Raw genomic sequence first — 24,513 nt, 5'->3', positions numbered from 1 at the left:
GTCCATGTAGAAACAATACCATTGCTTCTGTAACATAACTGCAGAAGGGAAGATAAAGAATAGCAAGACATTTTACTTAACAGCCTCAGCCTACCTACAGCATTTTTCCTTGCCCAGGAAAAAAAAGTTGTGTGTGTGTGGGAAATAACCAAGATCAGTAGAGCAGCTGTTCTTTAGTTCTTGACATTACTGGTGTCCCAGGCTCTTTCATTTAATTGTATTTACTCCAAGGGGTGTTTGTTTGTTCTGGACCATTTTGCTGAATATTGTTGCTGTCTTAAGAACAATGTACTCTCAGACCTAGATGGTTTCACAAGTGAATTATTTCAAACCTTCAAAGAAGAGAGTTCTTTGGCTATTTAAACTACATCAGAGCAGAGGAAGAGGAACTCTTCCCAGTTCTTTTTAGGAAATCAGCATAACCTTGACATCAAAACCGAGCAAAGATAACAAAAAAGTGAGTATAAAATGAATCTCAATTATTGATTTTAAATAAAAATGCTACCAAAGGAACCAATATATACTTAAATACCACACCATGACTGAGTGTAAGATTGGTTCACAAACTGGAAATATACTAAAATAATTCACTACCTTATTAGGTCAAAGATGAAAAGTACCTACAAACGTTATGATAGATGTCAAAAAGCCATTTGACAAAATCCAACTTCCATTCCTGATTAAAAAAAAAAGTTAATAAGTAATGAAGAGACATTATCTTAACACGACAAGAAATATATATACATACCAAATGAATACCCAATATCTATCATTCAAAATTGTTCTCAAAGTGCTAGCTAATGCAATAGACCCTCCCCATCTCCAGTAGCAAAAATGACTTTGGATACAATCCAAATAGTTCTCTGTAAAAATCATGAGCTAGAAATATTAAACATGATAAATAGAATTTATTACAAATTAATGGTAACTTCATATTTAACAGTGACATAGTAAAAACATCCCCAAACTAAGAAACAAGATAAAAGATGGCCAGAATCACTGTTATTATTTACCACTGTTCTGGGGAAGCCAGCAATTCATTAAAGCAAAGAAAGAAGGAGATAAGATTATTATAATTAGATTATTGTTTTCCTAGAAAATTCAAGTGAAACAATTTATTAAAACTAATAAATTTAGAAAGTTGGTCAGATACATAAACACTCATCTACATACTAATCACAAAATATAAGAAAAAAAATGGTTAAATCCCAAAAGATTATTTTAATGAAGCATTAACAGTTTAAATTTTATCTCAAAGATAATGCAATTATGTTCAAGAAAATTTGTAAAAGGAAAAATGAAGACGGACTTGTCCTATGAATTACTAGAAAATGTAATGTCAAAGCAGATTGGTATTTGTAAAGAAAGAGACAAAAAGATAAAAGCAACAGATAAGTCTAAAGAAAAGATGCATGTACACATGGGAATTTACTGTATTAAGGAGGTATTTCTAGTCAGTTGGGAGAGAAATGATTTCAACAAATGATTTCAAGAAAAATGGCTGCCCATTCATTAAAAACAAAGAAAAAGTTAAATCCTTATCATATACACTATACAAAAATAATTTTCAGATGTTTTAATGAGTAAATCATAAAAAGAGAATTGACAATATAGGAGCAGATTTTAAGAATTTTTGAGAGGGGACTACCTTCTTATATGACATAAAAAACCTGGGCATTTTAAACCAAAGCATTGATAATTTTTGAAAATATTTGCTATATTTCATAAAGGATTAATAAATCTGTATTCTAATGAGTAACAGATAATTTTGAAGAATATTGGGCAATATATATGGGCAGGACGTAGTAAATGATAGTTAACTATAATTTGGTACATCTACACAATGCAATACCATGCTGACATTACAATAAAACAGAGCTACATATGGCAAGACTTTCACTGTATGTATATATTTAATCTGAAAGAGATTACAGAACAGTATGCATAATCTCATTTTCATAAGAAGGTAGAAAAGACGTGGAAGGCTTGGATTACATATCATTGGGGAGAGGCCTGAGAAGGAACTCACTTTCTGCTTTATACATAGTTCTATTATTTTCGAGTCCCTCGTTTCTCAAATGAGGCCACAATACTTTTTAACAGAATACACTGCTTGCTTCTCTGCTACCTCTTGTGTATTCCAACTGCGGTAGGGAGGCAGCTCGTTTTCTTTTCCTTCAATTTCATGTCACCTCTTCACTTCCTTTACTACCACCTCTCCCTTAATAAAACTTGTCAAAAGCATCTCCTGTGAGGTGAGATAAACACGGCTTTACATAGCAAGGCTGCTTTACTTTTGCTCGTTACAGCATAGCAATAAAAACACAGCTCTTCTTTGATTATCCTCCCCCTTTCTACTTCTTGACAAGCACAGCTTTTTTTTGCCTGTAACTCTTTGCTCGTCAGTTTATAGCGGCGTTGGGACTCTACCTAACGCCTGCATTCCCACTGCGGGCGGGGTTTGCTTCTGTTCTTTTTGCCTTTGCCACCCACTTCCTCCGTGACCCTCTGGGAAGTTACCTAACTTCTCATTGACCAGGCTATGATGACACCCCACAGGAAGGCAGAGGGGAATTGTGCAACCACCTTGGGAAAACAACAGAAAGAACCAATTAAGTTTTCGAAAGAGTAACCACGATAGTACTTGATTCTAGGAGGCAGTCCCTGTCTACAAGGCAAGTCATAGATGCTCCTGGCGAGTCCACTGCTCATCTCGACACGGCAGGCCCTGCCACCCCCATTTCCCGGGCAAAGCAGCCGGGAGGAGTCCCTCCCCTGAAGCCGTTGGGGCAGGGACCGACGATGCTATGCTGGCATCTCGGGCTCGGAAAACCCCGCAGAGTCCGCTCGGGAGGAAGGACTCGCGTGGTTTCTCCCGCACAAAATCCCCAAACTGCAAATTGGTCGTCTCTGCTGCTCCTCGGCTTCTCTCCCTGCGACTTCCCTACCGTCAGCGCGTCTCTCTCGCTCACGCACACAAATTCTCTGTCACCGTGCTGACAGATTCGGACCCACCAATTCATAAAGTTTCTTACTCACACAATTCAGGGTTTCGGCTACGCTTCCTCTCGCGTCAGGTCGCCGGCGCCTGGCCGAGTGACTCCAACCGGAAGTTGCTTTTTGTTCCAGTTCAGAGGGCAGCGCCTGCGCGCGGAGCCGTTATCCCTTCGCCTTCCACCCGGCAAGGCCAGGCTAGGGCCCTTCCCCCCTGCCCCGCCCAGCCCAGGGCTCCTCTGCCCCGCCCGTCCCCGCCCCGTCCAGCCAAGTCGCCGCTTCTTAGGGAAAGTAAGGCAGCCGAGGAAGGGAATCCTATGTGAAGTTTCAAGGTCACTTGCGGGTCTTTGCTAGATTTTTTGCCAAACGATAAATAACCGGTAAATAAATAACCATTAAATAAATGACATCAAACTATATATGAGTTAAACTACACAAGAATCACCTGAGAAACAAGATGTAGTTTCACCAACCTACTCCTATAGGTTTCATTTCAGAGCAGCTGGGGTGAAGCCCAGGAACATGCATTTTCAACAGATCCTCGTGAACGTATGTAATTAAAGGTTGTTAAAGCCCACACTCTGAGAAACACTGCATATACGCATATCCATTTGGTTTCTCCCAACTAAAAAAATTTTTCACTAAATGTATTTGTTAAAGAGGAATGGCTGGAAATGGAGGTACAACTTTATTAGAAATTTTCCCATGAATGAAGACTTCCCCATTATTCCAATTCCTGACCATGTATGAATATTCTCTAAGATTCAAATCTTAGATACGGCAAGAAAGATATCGTTTCCTTTTAGAGCAAGGGATGAGGTTCTGGCTGCCCCAGTATCTCCCTATACTTCTGAATCATGGATGTTTACACATTTTTCCTTAGGCTAGTAAGTCCAAGGAAAACCTGCTAAGTTGCAGTGCATTCTGTCTAGTTATCTTGAATGTTGCTCTATACTTTTAAAAGTCAAAGCCCAAATATATTTGAAACAATCTTTTTAACAAACAGAAACTTCTCATCTATAACGTTTTGACCAGCTAAATAATTTTCTTGTAGTAAGTGAGTTAAACATGACAACACAGTACTGCTTTAAAAAATATATATTTTTAACTTTTTTTAAAGAGCAGTTTTATATTCACAGCAAAATTGAAAGGAATGTCCAAAGATTTTCCATATTTTTCTGCCTCTGCACAAGCATAGCCATTGCCCATTATCAATATCCCTTACCCTGGTGTGATGAAAAAAGCTGCTATAAATAACTGTGTGCAGGCTCTTTGTGTGGACATGTTTTCATCTCCTTTGGGTAAATACCAAGGAGTATGATTGTGCTGGATCATAAGGTAAGAGAATGTTTACTTTTGTAAGCAATTGCCAAATTGTCTTCCAAAGTGGATACCATTTTGCATTCCCACCAGGAATGAGTAAGAGTTCCCTGTTACCCCAAATCCTTGCCAGCATTTCATGTTGTTAAGTGTTCTGGATTTTGGCCATTCTAATAAGTCTGTGTGGTATTTCATTGTTGTTTTAATTTGCATTTCCCTGATGACATATGATGTGGAGGATCTTTTCATATGCCTATTTATTTGCCTCTGTTTTTCTTCTTTGGGGAGGTATTTGTAAAGGCCTTTGGCTCGTTTTTTAATCAGCTTGTTCTCCAAATGCTGAGTTTTAAGTGTTCTTTGTATATTTTTGATAACAGTCCTTTATCAGATATGTCTTTTGCAAAAGTTTTCTCCTTGTCTGTGGCTTGTCTTTTCATTCTCTTGACAGTATCCTTTACAAAGCAGAAATTCTTAATTTTGATAAAGTCCAGTTTATTCAGCACTGCTTGAACAAAGTAAATAGGATGCTTTGAAGATTTCTGATTGATACAGTGGAATTTAGTAATATACTCTGAATCTAAAGCTGAATGCATAGGCATTTTGAAATATGGAGGTGCTAAAAACTTTGTAAAAGGAAATAAGCTAGAGATACACATTTCTTAAATACATATTTTTCTCTCTTTCTACTCCTATGATATAGTCATAAAGAGAAGTAGCTGCATAATTCCACTATATGTGAAATCTGCATAAATGCTGGTAGAATTATTTTCTAAATAATGCTAAAATGGTATCAAACATTTTCCATTTCCTATCATGATTTTTTAAGAATTTACATATAATATGTTTTATAAAGGTTAGAAATTGAATTGAGACATTTATTTGAGGAATAATCTTTTTAAATAATGACTTAATTTTATTCCAACTTTCTTTCCCTCAAATTATTATATATCTCAAGTTAGTGAGCAGTGCTGTGGCATTGGAGGTTGGGTATGGTGGGATAAAAATGGGGAATTGGCTGGGTGTGGTGCTCACACATGTAATTCTAACACTTTGGGAGACCAAACTGAGAGGATCACTTGAGCTCAGGAGTTTGAGATCAGCCTAGGCAACATAGTAAGACCACGTCTCTATTAAAAATGAAAATAATAAATTAATTAATTAAAAGAAGATGGGAGAATTGCAGGCCTTTTTAATATATTTTGGAATCTGGCCAGGCGCAGTGGCTCACGCCTGTAATCTGAGCACTTTGGGAGACCAAGGTGCGTTGATCATTTGAAGTCAGGAGATCAAGACGAGCCTGGCCAATGTGGTGAAACCCTGTTTCAACGAAAAATACAGAAATTATCTGGATGTGGTGCTGCACATCTGTAATCCCAGCTATACGGGAGGCTGAGGCGGGAGGATTGTTTGAACCTGGTTTCAGTCAGCTGGGATTGTGCCACTGCACTCCAGCCTGGGCAACAAAGAGAGACTCTGTCTCAAAAATATTTTAGAACCTAGTTTTAAAACTGCTTAATATTTTATTGAGAGTTCTGAATATAAATCTAGGGACAAAAACCTGCCAATATAAACACTTACTACAACTTGGAATGTCAGGTATGTTTTCAGTCAAATCTTTGATATGAAATATTACTATTAATGGAATCTGGTTGACTTCTGATTTACGATGACACCTGGACTGGCTGTTTATGTTGCAGACTCTCCAACTAAAATGCCTATGAAAAATCAGAAAAACATGAGAACTCATAATGGCCTCAGAAGGCAAACTGACAACTAGGGCTACTGTGTATGGTTGAGTAGGCTGTGCTCACTTGCCAAGCCTTGCCTCCTTCAGCCTGTGTCTTCTCAGAGAGGTGCTTTTTCTAACTCACAGAAAGGCACTATAAGAGCAGCTGGAACCCTGTTGACAAACACCTTAATTCCAGAATTTGAGAATATTGCATTTATTGCAAGAACTGTGAAGCTGAAATGAACATGTACTATTGCAAGAACTGTGAAGCTGAAATGAATATGTGCTTTTTTGCTGGAAGGCAAGCAAAGGCACTAGTAAGGAAGCTACCTGCCTTACAGCCCCTGCTAGTAACTCCACTACTATGTGTGACAACTAAGAAGTATTTTATACCTCTTTACCTTAATCTCTCCCTTTAGTACCTCTCTATATGACCCATTTTTTAGCTATGGCCTAGTGAATACCAGCAATATCCCAAAGGGAGTGGATAGGTATGATGCTCTGTATCTAAGCTTGTGAAGCTAATAATGAAAGGGGTTGGGCAGACAGAACTAGATGTTTATTTCTCTGGGGTTTAGTTTTTTATATATGATTTTTATCAAGAAAAAGACAGATAATAATTTCTGATTAACCAAGAATTCTCCTATTTAAAATAACTAGCTAGTAAAGGTAAGGAGTCTCACCTCAGCCCAACACCCACAGTGACAAAGTTGATAAATGTCAGCTTCAAGCCAAAAAGTTTTATGTTGACTGTGCATGTCTATATGTCTTCCAGCTCAACATCTATGCTGAGCAACTAATAGCAATCAGAGAGATAATGAGAAGAGCCAAGAACCAAAATCCACACATTCATGGAGTAAGAGTGACACAAGACTTGGAACGAGTAAATACAAGAGAAAATATCCCTTTGAAAAGATTATGCTGTCTGAAAGAGAGTCTTTAAAATGCAAAGAAAGTGAATACTTTGGAAAATGATTTACCAGAAGCAGAAGTATATTGAGAGGCTCTGCTTTGTATTTTCTATGCAAAAAGAGATGAAATATAAGCTATTAGACTAAGATAAGGAGGGAACTAAAGACAAGGTGAAATAAAACGAAAGTTGGATAAGTTAAGCTGTAAACAGAACATGCAATGGCAACATTCACATATAATTTGGACATAATCAAAGATGGAATCAATATTACAGAATAATAAATCAATGATTAGAGTAAAAGCTTGAAAAACTCTTCCAAACTATGAATGGAAAGTACAAATAGGTGACAACCATTAAGAGAAATGGTGGAAAGATTATGCTCCAACTTCTTCCTGAAGAAGAGACTGGGATAAATAGAACAGAGACGGCAACCACAGATGTATCAGTAGCTATCTGAAGTAATACTTTGAACCAATATAATACTTCCTAGAAATGAAAAGGACTCAGTGTATTTTGAAATACATTAATGACCTATCATGTTAAAAATGTCAATATTAAATGCTCTATCAATTCATTAATTTACTCAGCAAATATTTTGGGAATATCTGCTATATGCTAAGAATTAGGGATAGAAGGATCACTAAGATAGTCCTAGTGATCCTTAAAAGAACTTGGTGTCTGTAGTGGGTGACATACATACAAGAATCAGGCAATGATTATACAATTTGGTATTATGATATTACATTAGGGTAATATATGGTACTCTGAAAACACATTGGAAAGGACATAGTCCAGCCTTGAGAGGGAGAGGGAAGGCTTCTGGTATCTAAAGTATGGAAAAAGTTCTACAAGAATCTAGGTGGAAAAAAATTAATTAATTGCAAAGGAAAAAGAACCTAACTTGTCTTCAGCATTAAACTTCAAAAGCTGAATAGAATAACATCTACAGTTGCCTGGCAAAGATTTGACCTATAGCGTCTGTCTACTCAAGTTATCATTCGTTCAAGAAAAGGAAAACAAAGACATTCTCAGATACCTCAGGGTTCAAAATCATCCCACCCATTTTCTGAAACAATTGAAGATATACTTCCCTTAAGAAGGAGTCAAAATGAAAAACTCAAGAAAGGTGAAATTCTGATATAAAATAAATATTAGAAAAAATTTGAAATAATTTAAACATAGATCAAGTAAAAACATGTTGCAATTACAAAATAATGAGAAAATGTAATTTTTGACACATAAGATACAAATTATTACCTAAGAAATAATTTAATAATAATAATAATATGGTCACAATTTCCTGATTACAGCAACAAATATACAGCAACACCTGCAGGATGGAGGTGGCAGGAAGTAAATGTGTTCTGCTATTTTACTCATTTTCTCATCTTCTACATATAGAAATAAGAAAATGATAGAATCTCGTTTTAAGTATAATAATTGAAGATGTATCATTTTAGTTGTTTTAATGTGAAGATAAATAACTACAAGTAGAATTTATAAGTGTACACTTGTTTTTGGCCAGGCGGGGTGGTTCATGCCTGTAATCCCAGCACTTTGAGAGGCTGAGACAGGTGGATCACTTGAGGCCAGGAGTTTGAGACCAGCCTGGCCAACATGGCAAAACCCCATCTTTACTAAAAATACAAAAATTAGCCAGGTGTCATGGTACACACGTGTAATCCCAGCTACTCAGGAGGCTGAGGGACAAGCATCATTTGAACCCAGGAGGCGGAGGTTGCAGTGAGCTGAGATGGCACCACTGCATTCCAGCCTGGGCAACAGAGTGAGACTGTCTCAAAAAAAACACAAAAAAAACATATGTTTAATTTTTATGTTAATAGAGGAAGACAAAAATGAAAACACTGTCTACATAATAAAAATTTAAAAGTCTTAATTCCCAACTTTCAGTCACCCAATCAGGTATATCATGTGAGTAATCCTCGGCAGTACTTCCTGCACTCTTACACTCTATGTTCCCATTGCCACTCTCTATCTCCATTCATACCCCTTGTTCAAGCCACCATCAACTCATAGTTACCATGCTAGCCTCCTAATTGTCAGCCTCACTTTCTCCCTTGTCAGATTCTATGTTGTTATGTTTCTTTACCACCTACAACCATCAAATGTCTTTTCCCTACCTTTAGGATAAAACCCAAACTCTTACTCCTGGAATGAGGTGTCTTCCTAACTCTCCAGACTTAGGTCCTGTTTCTTTTTCCTGGTGATTTTGGGCCTCTTTTAATTACTCAAATGATACCTGTTTTGTCCTTTCAGGTATTTGCTGCTTTCCTCAGCCTAGAACATGTTTCCCTCATATTTAACCTGGTCTGTTGAGGCCTCTGCTGAAAGATATGATTCTAAGCTAGGCCATACTTGATTTCCTTTTCAGGTTAAGACTGTGGGCTCAGTTATGGGCTCCTGTTTCACCCTGTCTTTTTCCCTTTATGACATGCATTATGCTTGAAATTTCAAGATACATATTTGGATGTTTTTAAGGTTAGGATGGTCTAATTGACTGATGTTAAAGAAACTTACACTCACTAGGCAGATCCTAGATTATCATTGCCTCCACAAAGGCAAGCTGCAGCTGAGAGAAGCTAAAGCCTGATGATTGTGAGAGTTCTGTGTTAAAGTTGGCTGGTTCATATATTTGTATTGCCATCAACTAATGATATGACTTTACTAATCCTGTGCCTCAGTTTCTTCTCCTGTCAAAGGTTGAGTGTACTTGTACAATAAAATCATAAATGAATAAAACCTAGCCTACGGGAGGACTGCAGTCAATCCTTAGATACTGCGTAATATAAACAATTCCTATAACTTAGTAGGTGGTTCTATATGCCATGCAGTTGATTTTTTTTTTTTTTTAGACAGGGTCTTGCTCTGTCACCAAGGCTGGAGAGCAGTGGCATGATCTTGGCTCATTGCAGCCTTGACTTCCTTCCTGGGCTCATGTGATTCTTCCACCTTATCCTCCTGAGTAGCTGGGAGGGACTACAGGTGTGCACTATCATGCCTGGCTAATTTTTGTATTCTTTGAATATACAGAGTTTCACCATGTTTCTGAGGCTGGTATTAAACTTCTGAGCTCAAGTAATCCACCTACCTCTGCTTCCCAAAGTGCTGGGATTACAGGTGTGAATGGAATCACACCTAGCCTGATTTTTAATTTAAACAGTCATAATTATCACTTAAAATATCTTTAAAAGTTCATACTGAGAAGATCTATATATTGGACTTACTAGAAAAAGACCTTCAATCAGTTTTTTTAAATATGCCCAAAGAGCTAAAGAAAACCATGGACAAAGAACTAAAAGAAATCAGGAAAATAATTTATGAACAAAAGGAGAATATAAAAAAAGTGATATAAATTATAAAACAGAACCAAATAGAAATTCTGGAGCTGAATGGTACAATAACAAATGGAAAATTAATTATAGGGGTTCAATAGCAGATTTCAGCAAGCAGAAGAAAGAGTCAGAGACTGTGATAAGATAGTTAATACCAAGCTTACCAACTATGCATTGTGGGAGTCTTGAAGGAGAAGTGACAGAACTGAAGCAGAAAAAATATTTCAAGAAACAATGTCTGAAAACTTCCCAATTTGATAAAAGTCTGAACCAGCTTATTCAAGTTGTTTAATTAACTTGAAGTAGAATGAACTCAAATAAATCCACATTGAGGCACATTATAATCAAACTATCCTTTAGCTCTTTGGGCATATTTAAGACAATTGACTGAAAGTCTTTTTCTAGTAAGCCTAATATCTAGACCTCAGTGTGAACTTTTAAAGACATTTTAAGTGATAATTATGGCTATTTAATTAAATTAAAAATCAACTGCATGTAGAATCACCCACTAAATGACAGGAATTATTTATATTACCTAATATTTCTTGAGGTCCTTCTGTAGGCCAGGTCTTGTTCATATATTTTTTCATTGTACAGATACTCTCAACTTTTGAGGCAATTTTTGAATTGAGGACAAAGAGAGAATATTGAAGGCATCAAGAAAGAAGTGACACATTATGTGCAAGGGATCATCAATAAGGTTAATAGCCAATTTTGCTTTGAAACTATGAAGGGCAGAAAACAGTAGAATGGCATATATAAAGTGCTAGAAAAAAGTGTAAACCAAAAATTCTATATCTGGCAAGACTACCTTTCAAAAATAGACAAGAAATTAAGACATTTTGAGATAAACAAAAGCAGAAGGAACTTGTTGTTAGTAGAATTACCCTAAAGAAATGATAAAGGGAGTCTCTCAGACTGACTACTAGGAGATAATTTGAGGTCATACAAAGAAATAAAGAACTTCAATAAAGACAACTACATAGGTAAATATATTATAGCTAGGATAATTATATTTTGGTTTGTCACTCCTCTTTTTATTTCCTACACGATTTAAATGACAAATGCTTAAAAATAATTATAAATCTTCCACACAACTTATAAAGATATAATTTTTAACAATAACACATAAGGGGTGATTAAACTACATATTAGTAGAGTTTTTATACGTTACTGAAACTAAGTTGGTATCAATTCAAATTAAGTTGTTATAAATATAGGTTGTTAATTGTAATTCACATGGTAATGACTAAGAAAATATTTTTTAAAATCACAAAAGAAAAAGAGAAGGGAATAAAATGGCATACCATGAAGAATAAACTAAATACAAAATAAGACGGTATTGGAGGACATGAATAGAAAAATGGCATAGAACATACAGAAATCAAATAGCAAAATGGCAGAAGACCCTCCTTATCAGTAATTACTCTAAATGTAGATGGATTAACCTCTTCAAGAGGCAGAGCTTGGCAGAATGGATAATACAGCATGATCAAATGACCAAACAAAATGTTATCTGCATAGGACTTACTTTAGCTGCAAAGACCAGTTGGTTAACGTGAAATTGTGGAAAAATATTTTTCATGCAAATAGTAACCAAAAGAGCGATGGCATGGCTATATTAATATTAAAGAAAATAGACTCTAAGTAAAAAAAAAAAAAAAAAAAAACAGTTACAGGAGACAAAGAAGGATATTATATATTGACAAAAAAATTCATCAAGAAGATACAGCAATTATACATATATATCCATCAAAGAACACGGCCCCAAAATATGTGAAAGAAACATTGACAGACTTGAAGGGAGAAATAGACAGTACTACCATGGTCACTGGAGACTACATTATGCCACTTCTAATAATAAATAGAAAAACAGAAGATCCAAAAGAAAATAGATAACTTGAACAATGGTATAAACCAACTAGACCTAGCAGATATATAGAGCACTCCACCCACAGAGTGGAAAGAAGAGCAATATGGTGTGGTGGCCCACCTGAAAGCCACATGGCTCAGGGGATCCCCTAGCCCCCAGCTAAGGGAGGCAGTAAGTGAGTATGCCACCCAGCCTGGGAAACCATGCTTTATTCACGGAACTGTGCAACCTATGGATCAGAAGATCTCACTTGTGAGCCCATACCACCAGGGGCCTAGGGTGTCCCAACCATGGGGTTGCACAGATTCTCAACAGCCACTCAGCTAGAATCTGCTTAAGCCTGTTGAGTTCCCATGGGGAGGGGCAACCAGCACCACAGCTGGGGCTGCCTGCTGTCTAAGCTGTTTGAGCTCCTTGGAGGAGGGGTGGCAGCCAACACTGGGACTGATGGCCATCTAACACATTAAGCTCCCAGGGTGGGGGAAGGGTGGCAGCCATCTCTATAGCTCGAAGCTGCACTTTTCCCATGCTGGAGTCAGGGAGGCTGGATGGCTTTGTCCCAAGTGGTATCTCCCAAAGCCCAACACACCAGCTGTGGCAGACTGCAGCCAGATCCACTTCAGGCCTGACCCTGACACATTCCTCCTCACTGGGTGGAGTCTCCCTCCAGGAACCCCATTAACTCCAGGGGTCTCAGGGACAGAACTCTGATTTCCCTGGGGCTGAGCCCCTAGGGAGAGGGGTGCCTGCAGTCTCCATCAACCAGCAGACTTAGTCTTTCCTCCTGCTAGTTCTGAGGAATCCAGGCAACCCAGATGAGTGGGTTTGCCCCCAGCAAAGCACACCCTCTCCACCCAGGGACAAAGTGCTTCATTAAATGAGTCTTGTTCCTCATGCCACCCAACTTGGTAAGACAGTCTAATAGGGGTTATCAGACACCCTATATAGAAGCATTCTTACTAGAATCTAGTTGGTGCCCCTGGAGGTCAGAGATTCAAGAGGAAGGAGTAGACACCCATCTTTGCTGTTCTCCAGCCTCCTTGAGTGACATCTCCAGGTATGGGAGCAAACACCAGATAAATAAGGCCTGAACTGAACCTCCAGAAAACCACAGCAGCTCTACAAAAGAGGGACCTGACCTTTGAAAGAAAAACAAACAAACAGTAGCAACAGCAGCATCAACAAAAAATCCCCCACAAATATCCCATCCAAGGCCCAGCAGCCTCAAAGATGAAAAATAGACAGACTCATGAAGATGAGAAAGAACCAACAGAAAAACTCTGAAAACACAAAAAGTCAGAGTGCCTCTTCTCCAAATGATCACAGTGCCTTTCCAGCGAGGGGGCAGAACTGGATGGAGGATGAGATGAATGAATTGACAGAAGTAGGCTTCAGAAGATGGGTAATAATAAACTCCACTGAGCTAAAAGAGTGTGTTCTAACCCAATGCAAAGAAGCTAAGAACCTTAATAAAAGGTTTCAGGAGCTGCTAATTAGAATAACCAGTTTAGACAGGAACACAAATTACCTGATGGAGCTGAAAAACACAGTGCAAGAACTTCATGAAGCATACACAAGTACCAATAGCTGGATTGACTAAATGAAAGGATATCAGAGTATGAAGACCATCTTGCTGAAATAAGACATGATTAGAGAAAAAAGAATGAAAAGAAAGGAACAAAACCTGTGAGAAATATGGGACTATGTAAAAAGACCGAACCTACAATTGATTGGAGTACCTGAAAGAGACAGAGAGAATGGAACCAAGTTGGAAAACACACTTCAGGATATTATCCAGGAGAACTTCCCCAATTTAGCAAGACAGGCCAACATAGAGAACACCACTAAGATACTCCACTAGAAGATCAACCACAAGACACATAATTATCAGATTCTCCAAGGTTAAAATAAAGAAAAAAATGTTAAGGGCAGCTGGGGAGTAAGGCCGGGTCACCTACAAAGGGAAGCTAATCAGACTAACAGCAGACCTCTCAGTAGAAACCCTGCAAGCCAGAAGAGAGTGGAGGCCAATATTCAACATTCTTAAAGAAAAGAATTTTCAACTCAAAATTTCATGTCCAGCCAAACTAAGCTTCAAAGTTAAGGAGAAATAAAATTCTTTCCAGACAACCAAACGCTGAGGAAATTCATCACTACCTGGCCTGCCCTGCAAGAACTCCTGAAGGAAGCACTAACCATGAAAAGGAAAAGCTGGTACCAGCCACTGCAAAAACACGCAAAATATAAACATCAACAAGACCAATAACACTATGAAAAAACTGCATCAACTAGTGTGCAAAATAACCAGATAGCATCAAGATGACAGGATTAAATTCACATATAACAATATTAACTTTAAATGTAAATAGGCTAAATGTCCCAATTAAAAGACACAGACTGGCAAATTGGATAAAGAGTCAAGACCCATTGGTGTGTTGAATTCAGGAGACCAATCTGACGTGCAAAGACAAACATAGGCTCAAAATAAAGGGATGGAAGAAAATTTACCAAACAAATGGAAAGAAATAAAAAAGAAGCAGGGGTTGCAGTCCTAGTCACTGACAAAAGAGACTTTAAACCAACAAAGATCAAAAAAGACAAAGAAGAGCATTACATAATGGTAAAGGGATCAATGCAATAAGAAGAACTATCTTCAATATATGTGCACTCAATACAACAACACCCAGATTCATAAAACAAGTTCTTAGAGACCTACAAAGACTTAGACTCCCACACAATAATAGTGGGAGACTTTAACATTCTACTGTCAACATTAGACAGATCAATGAGGCAGAAAATTAACAAAGATATTCAAGACTTGAGTTCAGCTCTGGATCAAGTGGATCTAATAGACATATACAGAACTCTCCACCTCAAATCAACAGAATGTACATTCTTCTTCTTAGTACCACATGGCTCTTATTCTAAAACTGACCACCTAATTGGAAGTAAAACACTCCTCAGCAAATGTGAAGGAACTGAAATGATAACAAACTGAAATTATAGCCATTGTGCAATCAAATTAGACCTCAGGATTAAGAAACTAACTCAAAACCTCACAACTACATGGAAATTGAACAACCTGCTCCGGAATGACTCCTGTGTAAATAATGAAATTAAAGCAGAAATCATGAAGTTCTTTGAAACCAATGAGAACAAAGAGACAACATAAAATCTCTGGAGCACAACGAAAGCAGTGTTAAGAAGGAAATTTATAGAACTAAATGCCCACATTAGAAAGCTAGAAAGATCTCAAACCGACACCCTAACATCACAATTAAAAGAGCTAGAGAGGCAAGAGCAAACAAATTCAAAACCTAGCAGAAGACAAGAAATAACTAAATTCAGAGCAGAACTGAAGGAGATAGAGACCAAAAAAAAAAAAAATCTTTTGAAAACTCAATGAATCCAGGAGCTGTTTTTTTTTTTGAAAAAATTAACAAAATAGATGGATAGCTAGACTAATAAAATAGAGGGATAGCTAGACTAATAAAAAAGAAATGAGACCGGGTGCAGTGGCTCATCTCACGAGGTCAAGAGATTGAGATCATCCTGGCCAACATGGTGAAACACTGTCTCTACTAAAAAAAAAAAAAAAAAAAAAAAAAATACAAAAAACAAAAATTAGCTGCTTGTGGTGGCACATACCTGTAGTCCCAGCTACTCAGGAGGCTGAGGCAGGAGAATTGCTTGAACCCGGGCTGCGGAGGTTGCAGTGAACTGACATTGCACCACTGCACTCCAGCCTCTGGTGACAGAGTGAGATTCTGTCTCAAAAAAAAAAAAAAAAAAAAAAAAAGACAAAAGAAACGAGAGAAGAATCAAATAGACCCAATAAAAAAATGATAAAGGGAATATCACCTCTGACCTCACAGAAATACAGACTACTGTCACTGAATACTGTAAACACCTCTATGCAAATAAACTAGAAAATCTAGAAGAAATGGATAAATTCCTGGATACATACGCCTTCCCAAGACTAAACCAGAAAGCAGTTGAATCCTTGAATAGGCTAATAACAAGTTCTGAAATTGAGGAAGTAATTAATAGCCTACCAACCAGAAAAAGTACAGGACCAGTTGGATTCATGGCTGAATTCTACCAGAGGTACAAAGAAGAGCTGGTACCATTCCTTCTGAAACTAGTCAAACAATTGAGAAGGAGGAACTCCTCCCTAACTCATTTTATGAGGCCAGTATCATCCTGATACCAAAACCTGGCAGAGACCCAACAAAAAAAGAAACTTCAGGCCAATATTCCTGATGAACATTGATGCAAAAAGCTTCAATAAAATACCGGCAAACTGAATCCAGCAGCACATCAAAAAGCTTATTTACCACGATCAAGTCGACTTCATCCCTGGGATGCAAGACTGGTTCAACATACACAAATCAATCAGTGTAATCCATCACATAAACAGAACCAATGACAAAAACCACATGATTATATAAATAGATGCAGAAAGGCCTTCAATAAAATTCAACATTCCTTCATGTTAAAAACTCTCAATAAACTAGGTGTTGATGGAACATATCTCAAAATAATAATAACTATTTATGACAAACCGACAGCCAATATCATACTGAATGGACAACAACTGTAGGAATTTCCTTTGAAAACCATCACAAGACAAGGATGCCCTCTCTCACCACTCCTATTCAACATATAGTATTGGAAGTTCTGGCCAGGGCAATCAGACAAGAGAAAGAAAAAAAGAGTATTCGAATAGGAAGAGAAGAAGTCAAATTATCTCGGTTTGTAGACAATATGAGTCTATATTTAGAAAACCCCATAATCTTATTCCCAAAACTCTTGAAGCTAATAAGCAACTTCAGCAAAGTCTCAAGATACAATATCAATGTGCAAAAATCACAAGCATTCTTATACACCAACAATAGACAGTCTGAGAGCCAAATCATGAATGAAGTCTTATTCACAATTGCTACAAAGAGAACAAAATACCTAGGAATACAGCTAACAAGGGATGTGAAGGACCTCTTTAAGGAGAACTACAAACAATTGCTCAAGGAAATAAGAGAGGATACAAACAAATGGGAAAATATTCGGTGATCATGGATAAGAAGAATCAACATGGTGAAAATGGCCCTACTGCCTAAAGTAATTTATAGATTAATGTTATTCCCATCAAACTACCATTGACCTTTTTTTCTACAGAATTAGAAAAAAACTACTTTATATTTCATATAGAAACCCAAAAAGAGCCCATATAGCCAAAACAATTCTAAGCAAAAAGAACAAAGCTGCAGGCATCACACTACCTGACTTCAAAATATACTACTATAAGGCTACAGTCACCAAAACAGGTTGGTACTGGTACCAAAGCAGACATATATTCCAATGGAGCATAATAGAGACTTCAGAAATAACACCACACATCTACAACCATCTGATCTTTGACAAAGCAGACAGAAACAAGCAATGGGGAAAGGATTCCCTGTTTAATAAATGGTGCTGGGAAAACTGGCAAGCCATGTGCAGAAAACTGAAACTGGATCTCTTCCTTATACCTTACGCAAAAATTAACTCAAGTTGGATTAAAGACTTAAATGTAAATCCAACACCATAAAAACTCTAGAATAAAACCTAGGCAAGACCATTCAGGACATAGGCATGGGCAAAGGCTTCATGACAAAAATGCCAAAAGCAATTGCAACAAAAGCCAAAATTGACAAATTGGGATCTAATTAAACTAAAGAGTTTCTGCACAAAAGAAACTATCATCAGAGTGAGCAGGCAACCTACAGAATGGGAGAACATTTTTGCAATCTACCTGTCTGGCAAAGGTCTAATGTCCAGCATCTACTAGGAACTTAAACAGATTAAAAAACCAAACAAACAAAAAATAACCCCATCAAAGAGTGGGCAAAGGATACAAATAGACACTTCTCAAAAGAAGACATTTATGTGGTCAACAAACATATGAAAAAAAGCTCAACATCGCCGATCATTAGAGAAATGCAAATCAAAACCACAATGAGATACCATCTCATGCCAGTCAGAAAGGTGATTTTTAACAAGAAACAATAGATGCTGATGAGGCTGTGGAGAAATCTGAATGCTTTTACACTGTTAGTGGAATGAAAATTCGTTCAACTGTTGTGGAAGACAGTGTGGTGATTCCTGAAGGATCTGGAACCAGAAATACCATTTGACCCAGCAATCCTGTTAATGGGTATATACCCAAAGGAATATAAATCATTCTGCTATAAAGACACATGCACAGATATGTTTAGTGCAGCACTATTTACAATAGCAAAGACATGGAACCAACCCAAATACCCATCAATGATAGACTGGATAATGAAAATGTGGTACATATACACCTGGAATACTATGCAGCCATAAAAAGGAATGAGATCATGACCTTTGCAGGGACATAGATGAAGCTGGAAACCATCATCCTCAGCAAACTAACACAGGAACAGGAAACCAAATACCACAGGTTCTTACTCACAAGTGGGAGTTGAACAATGAGAACACATGGACACAGAGAGGGAAACAACACACACTGGGGTCCGTCAGGGGTTGAGGGGTGAGGGGAGGGAGGGATAAATAGCTAATGCATGCAAGCTTAAATCCTAGATGATAGGTTGGTAAGTGCGGCAAACCACCATGGCACACGTATACACATGTAACAAACCTATATACTCTGCTCTTGTATCCTGGAACTTAAAGTAAAATAATAAAGAAAATAAAGTCACACTGTATGGTTTCACTTAAATGAAATATTCAGAATAGATGTATGCAGAGACAGAATGCAGATTTGTGGTTGCCAGGGGTTGAGGGGAGTGAGAAATGCAGAACAACTGCTTCATAGTACACTGTTTCCTTTTGGGGTGGTAAAAATTTTGGAAACTAGTTAGAGGTGGTGGTTATACAACATTGTCAGTGTGCTAAATGACACTGAATTGTTCATTTTAAAATGATTAGGTTTGTGTTATGTGAATTTCACCTCAGTTTTTAAAAAGGGAAAAAATAAGAAAATCTAAATAAACTGTGGACACAAGTTAATAATAATGTACCCATATTGGTTCATAAATTGAAACAATTGTACCATATTAATGCAAGTTGTTAATAATAGGGAATAGTGTGAGTGGTGGGGGAAGGCAGGGTGGTATACGTGAACTCTCTGTAGTGTTCACTTGATTTTTCTCTAAATCTAAAATGGTTTTAAAAAAGATAGACTATTCATTAAAAAAAAAATTACTGTCCTAAATAACTCAGATCAAAGGGAAAATAAAACTTCAATTAAAAACCGTAAAACAGTGAAAATGTGAAAGCAGTATATCAGAAGTTGTAACATGTTAAAATAGTACTAAAAAACTCCTAGCCTTAAATATTTTCATTACGAAAGAAGAAAAAGAATAAACGACCTAAGAATTCAACTCACAAACTTAGAAAAGTAAAATAGCCTAAAAGAGACATTGAGAAAATATTAATAAAGATGAAGCAAAAACAGTTTTACGAAGAGCTAACTATAGAAGAAATAGATTCAAGAGGTTGGTTCTGTGACATGTCCAATCAGAAAAAAAAAAAAGAGAGAGAAAACATAAATGGACAAAATGAGTCATGAAAAAGATTTACCCACATAGTTTTGGAGATGGTTTAAAAAGTTCAAGAGAAAACCATGTGTGCCAATATAATTGAAAAATTTTTTAAAAGCACCATTTCTAAGCAAAAACAAATAAACCATGCTGCATGAAAAAAAAATAGCATAAACTCCAAGTAGATCAATAACAATAGAAGACATTGTAAAAACATTTAAAGAATTATTTTCAAAGGGGATGCCAAGGCCCAGCAGTATTATGGATTTGTTATTTAATTGTTTCAAGGAACAGCTAACTCCTATTGAATTTGTTTTAGAACCTGGAACATTTGGTATTTTTATCATTTTGCTTTATTAAGCTAGTCTCACTTTGATACCGAAACCTACCAGTGATAGGTTCTAGAAAATAAAAATGCAGACTAATTTTTAGACTTATGAGTACAAAAATAAAAATATAGACTAAATTTCTAATTGTGAATATGACTATTAGAAATTCTCAGTAAATTTCAAACATTTCTCTTTAGCATACATTTTCTTAATATAACTTGGATATAAGATTAATCGATTTGGACACACATTTTGCTTACCACAGTTGTAACTGAATTGCAGTCTGCAGCTAGCACTGTCATCATAGGAAGAAGGGTTTTTGCACAAAGCATAGGAACAGCTGCTTGTTTATCTGGTTGCTCTGCCTGGATAGGGTTCCTTGGCTTATGTCACACTGTTTTCATTCTTTTTCTGTTAGTTTGAGTTGTGAACAGAATTGTGAAGCCAAAATAATAGAGAAGAGGTGTCTAAGCATGTGGATTGAAAAGAAAAAGAGGAAATGTGTAGGTTTGGTTGGCTTCTTTTGAACTACCAATTTATTCTTTTAATCAGAGCAACAACAAAACATAGTTTATAACTATAAACCTACCTTCATTACCAAAGCAATCATTTTTATAACATGATTTTTGATGACATGGAGTTTTAAAAAATGCAATGACTGCCTTGTGTAACAACAGAGCACTATACAGTTTGAAGTAGAAAAACCATACTGTTGTTTCTAACGATACCAAAATGACATAGAGCATAGTTTAACATGAAGTCTCTATTTTTTTTCTTAAGTAAGCCTCTAGTAAACAAAGTACTTGGCAATTGTTTGGTTTTTATGATAAATGTACTTATCTCAAACCAACAGCCAACCTCATTCTTAATGTTAACCACTAGGGAAATTCCCACTGAGATCAGAAACAAGACAAGGTTGACTGCTCTCTTCTCTGTCATTAAACACTGTTCCAGAAACTCTGGTCAATGTGGAGAGGATAAAAAAGGACAATACATAATTATATTTTTTTCTGTCTAGGCATCACATGTGAATTCCTAAAATAATTTAGAACAAATGAGGGAAATAAAATGGTTAGATGGAAGGTAAAATTGTGAAATTAAGAAGCCAGCAATAATTAGTTAGAAAATATAGTGGAACGAATATCCCTATCAAGTACCTTTACTACATACACAAGAAGACAAACAAAATATATTGGAATACATTTAAAGATAAATAAAGAAATTTTATGTTTATTGAGACCTTAATGTATTAAAAACATTAATAAAATATTCAGACAGGAAGTTTCTATGCTCTAAGGATGATCACTTTCCTCAAATTCGTGTATAAGATTCATGAAATTCTAATCGGAACTTTTTCAGAGGAGCTTTATTTATTTTGAATCACCTGCTTAGTTATCTCTGTCATGGTCAGAGTGTTTAAAAGAAATAACTATAGACATTGCTCTAGGGCCCCAGTTGGCTGCTAGGCAGGAACATCAGGCAGGTTGGATTGGGTATGCAACCCGACGTCTTCTTCTGGCTCTGAGGCTGATGCTTGGAGGCACACTAGTGTGCTTACTTGTGTGTGTGTGGAAGTGTACCCTGGAGGGAGTGAAGAGGTGGGAGTGGGTGAGAAGAAAGACCTAAGCTTCTAAAAATGACTTGGTTGCTGCGTGAACATGGCCAAGTCATCTTCCTTTTTCTATCATAAGAATCGCCATCTTTTGGGATATGACATCTCCCAAATATTATTTTAATATTATAAGAAGGCAGGCCAGTAGTAACAGAAAGCCATGGATAAAGAGGTAATATGAATTTATATTTAAGCCCTGGTTCTGCCACTTAAAAGCTTGAAGATCCTATGGCTCTTTTCCTCCAGCAGGCATTCAACAAATGACAGCTATTATAATAGTATAACAATAGTGATAAAAATTCTTGACTTTTAATCTTTTTGAGCTGTCATTTTTCCTATGATTATTCTTAAGAAAATAATTTAAATATGTGATATTTAATATTCATTTTTGGTTGTGAAACTATAAGAGCTAATTAGTAATAGAATAAGACTAGATTACTATAACTGTGTAAGTTTAAATGGTCCAAGGAGATGCACTGTCTATAAGATTAATACTTTAGTGTAATAAAATATTCACTACCATGGGCTTTATATGAGAGAAGAAAAATACTAAACTTGAGTTAATCTTTTTTTTTTTTTTTTTGAGACAGAGTTTTGCTCTTGTTGCCCAGGCAATGGCGCCATCTCGACTTACTGCAACCTCCGCCTCCTGGGTTCAAGTGATTCTCCTGCCTCAGCCTCTTGAGTAGCTGGGATTACAGGCATGCGCCACCATGCTTGGCTAATTTTTGTATTTTAGTAGAGATGGGGTTTCACTATGTTGGCCAGGCTGTTCTCCAACTCCTGACCTCAGGTGATCTGCTGGCCCCAGCTTCCCAAGTGCTGGGATTACGGGAGTGAGCCACTGTGCCCAGCCTTGAGTTAATGTTTGAATAGACACACTGGATCTGGCCAGAACTGATTTTTAAAAATATAACCAAAAAACTATGAATACACTTTTACTTTAATTTACTTTTCAGCCTAGTAAGTTATAAACAACTAAAGCCAAATACCTTTCAGTCTTACATTATGTTATAAAAATCATTTGTTGGAGAAGGCTTTTATTCCAGATATAAACTTAAAAAAATCATTCAGGTAGAGACATAAATTCTGTCTTAAAAGTTAGAAAGAAAATTTAAAAAATTTAAATTTTCCTTGGTCTTGGCTAGGGACCCTTTTTATTTGTTTATTTATTTTTAAAAAAAGAGGTAGGGTCTCACTACGTTGCCCAGGCTAGTCTCAAACTCCTGGGCTCAAGTGATCCTCCCACCTTAGCCTCCCAAAGTGCTACGTTACAGGTATGAGCCACCATCTCTGGCCATTTTTTAAAGGCCAAATTTCTAACCGTGACATCTTACAAAGGCATTATTGAATCATGTCATAAATTACATAGTAAAAGTAAGAGGGTAACAAATCTGCAACAATTTAGTTTAATACATCCAGGCCACCTTGCTAGATTGAGAATTAGTAGGAACTATTGAAATTTGATTACCTCTTCTCCCGGTTACAAGTCTTCCTTTGTAGACTATTCCTTTGTAAAGATATAGGCAGTTATACAGTCCAAAAATATTTTCCACAGGCTCTATCAATGCTGCTCAAACTGTCCAGAGCTCTCCCTTATGTTGAAGTGGGAACTTCCACTGAGAAATCCCCCAACTTGAAGACTTCCTTATTTGTAGCTAGCAACAGCCAATCATGGCACAATATTGAAATGAAGCAAAGACTATCAGAAAATATTCTGTAAACCACTCATGACTGTAGCTCTGACTTCCTTTTGAAGCAAGGATACTTTATGTGAATAGTTAAGGTATTTTAACAACAAAAAAATACAACCTCGGGAATTGTAAACACAAAAATATTTTTGGATTAAGCATTTTATGTAAGAAAATTTAAAAGTTCAGTTTATTTGATAAGTGGCTTTTTAGCCTTTAACAAGTCACTTTTTGACCTAAGAAACATATTTATAAACAGCAGGTTAAAAACCAAATTTACTATAGCTGTCTTTGCTTCTTGGTCTACAAAAGTCACTTGGAAGAAGCTTAGTAGTAATAAGGTTTAAGCTCATTTGCAGAGCCTGAGCTTAGGCACTCAGAAGAGAGGTGAAGCAAAGAAGGCTATGAAGACAGCTTTTCTGCATTGAGAACTAAGGTTCACTGTTCATGGGATAAATGTGTGTTCTAGCAAATTCGGGAAATGCTTTACAAATACATGTATTTCTCTTAGGCTACTTGGAGAAAAACATCACATTTTACATGCAAACGGAAGACAGCGTGTGCACCACATTTTTCTTTGATATAAAATTTTAGAGCTGGAAATGTCCTTAGACAACATCTGTTATATTTCCTTTTTATTACAGATGAGGGAAACAGGAGGTAAATGATCAATGTCACAAGTAAAGTGAGAAGCAGTGCTCAGATTAAAATCTGAGTCTTTTGAATCCAAGTGGATTTCTTTTTTTACTGCACTACACTCTTGGCATATAAAGTTATTGAGCTGGAAAAAAAACCTGTCTCAATTAAGCAGCCTCCTTTTTCAGCTCCTGCATTTTACAGATGAGAAGTCTGAGGCCTTACCTAAAGTTTGACAGTTAGTAAAACGTCTAGAATTTAGAACTTCTGATTCTTAGTCTAGTTTCTTTTCCATTTTGAAGCACTGCCCTCTCTTAAATTGTATGTTAAATAAATCTGAGATATTGCTACTTATGATGATATTATTCTACAAAAGAAATAATTTCAAAAGTAGCTAAAATGCTAAATTGTTTATATAATTAAAAACCTTCTACTTACTCATCTAACATACAATGAAACATAATTCTTTCAGAACTATAGGTTTTATAACTGTCTTAC

The 24,513-nt window shown here is 36.7% G+C and overlaps 1 protein-coding gene across 8 annotated transcripts in view; it reads right to left on the bottom strand.

Annotated features, from left to right (window-relative positions):
* Positions 1-23,315, bottom strand: part of TANK (TRAF family member associated NFKB activator) — a 96,153-nt gene extending 72,838 nt beyond the window's left edge. For 3 of the 8 annotated variants that reach the window (XR_004271340.1, XM_032286525.1, XM_032286523.1), the window contains exon 1: positions 3,040-3,193. The gene's annotated coding sequence lies outside the window, so the exon portion shown is untranslated. Of the gene's footprint in view, positions 1-3,039; positions 3,231-23,159 lie in introns of those variants that run through there. The other 5 variants (XM_032286526.1, XM_032286524.1, XM_032286528.1 and 2 more) reach the window with 4 other exon arrangements.
* Positions 23,316-24,513: the final 1,198 nt, after the last annotated feature.

The sequence above is a fragment of the Sapajus apella genome, unplaced genomic scaffold (genome assembly GCF_009761245.1).
Source record: "Sapajus apella isolate SASKATOON/1434 unplaced genomic scaffold, GSC_monkey_1.0 scaffold18, whole genome shotgun sequence".
Taxonomy (NCBI): Eukaryota; Metazoa; Chordata; class Mammalia; order Primates; family Cebidae; genus Sapajus; species Sapajus apella.
The sequence above is the reverse complement of the archived record's forward strand: the minus strand, read 5'-3'. Positions and strand labels throughout refer to the sequence as shown.